This window comes from Lucilia cuprina, chromosome 2 (genome assembly GCF_022045245.1).
Source record: "Lucilia cuprina isolate Lc7/37 chromosome 2, ASM2204524v1, whole genome shotgun sequence".
Taxonomy (NCBI): Eukaryota; Metazoa; Arthropoda; class Insecta; order Diptera; family Calliphoridae; genus Lucilia; species Lucilia cuprina.
In genome coordinates this window covers 14,625,637-14,627,236 of record NC_060950.1, presented here as the reverse complement: position 1 = coordinate 14,627,236, position 1,600 = coordinate 14,625,637, and positions in this window count along the sequence as shown.

Below are 1,600 nucleotides of genomic sequence, written 5' to 3'. Positions count from 1 at the left end.
CATATTTGACCTATATAAAGCCTCATTTAGAAATTTTAGTTTTTTATCAATAAATGGCTTAAATATTTTGGAATTATGGTAATATTCAACAGTTTCTTTAAAAAAAATTAAAATTTTATAAAAATTAAAATTGTAAAAATATACTCATGGTGTAGGGTATCATATGGTCGGCCATGCCCGACTATACTTTCCTACTTGTTTTATTCAATGTTTGAGTTTGCAACTAAAATTTAAACAAAATATAAACAATATAAATATTTGTTTTGATCGTGTAAAAGAATTATTTCATTGAAAGTGTATGGTTTCAGATTGGAAACAAATATATAAGAAAAGGGCAATACAAGTCTTCTTGCTTGTTTTCGAAATATCAACTGAAAGCACACCAATACCGTTACGCGTTTATAACGCTTTAACCAAATACTTTAAGAAAGGAAACGTTTCTTTTAAAGATCTGCTGCTCACTAGCTAAATATTTATGTGTTAAATATTTGTTTAACTATTCAATATGCATTTTTATTAATTTAATTTATTTACAATTATTAACTACGTATTATGAAAAAAAGTATAAAATTGTTGTTGTCATTCGTCTGAGTTAACGACGAATAAAAAAAAAAAAAACTAAAAAAACAAGAGAATGAAAATAGATATTTCCGGATTAAACATGTAAATACTGGTTAAAACTGTTTTTTTTTTTTTTTTTGTCAGAGTCAAGCCATACTCGTTGATTCTAGTTTATTTCGTAATTAAATTGTTGTTGGTAAGATAGTAGTAGTAGTGTAATTTTTCAGTTTATAACAGTTATTGCTTATCATTATGGAACTTCGAAAGGTGGTCCTATATTTGCATATAGATCTTTATAAAACGATTTTAGGTTTCTTGATTATATATTGTCAATATTACATAAACATCAGGGGAATGGGGTATTTAATAAGTATATTGAAAGAAAATTATCAAAAAGATTGTGGTTCTTAAAAAACTTGATTATTCTTGGGGAAATCGTGAATCGTAGGAAATTATAGTCGGGCGATGCCTACCATATAATACCCTACACCCATTACAAATATAACATGTGAATTAGTTTTTATAATAAAGCATTTTAATTGAATTGTATCTTGCCTCAGAAAATTTTGAAAATTTAAGTTAAATTTTGAAGGGGACTTTTTATAGGGGATATCAAATGAGACCCTAGCCGGAGACCCTCATGAACGAGCCATCAAGGCTAGAATAGAACATGGTTTTGAAGCTTTTTGTCGAGATACGACATACTTTTGGGAGTTTTCATGGCAACATTCACACCCCCCGGGGCATGTTTTCTTGATGAATGGACCACATCTTGGAGTATTGTAATACCGGGCTAAAGAGCTACCAGTACCTCTAGTCTGCCGTTACTATAAACTGGTGATGTATATTAAACATAATAATGAAATTAAACGTCCTATTAGGCGGGTTCAGTTGTATGGGGACTAGATGAAATAGCGGACCTATGTTAACTATTTTCAATAGGCATTGTTAATGGTACCAAAAAATTGACAAATTTCATTGAATTATCTTCAAAATTGCATGGTTAGGGGGTTCAGTTGTATGGGGGCTAGGTGAAATA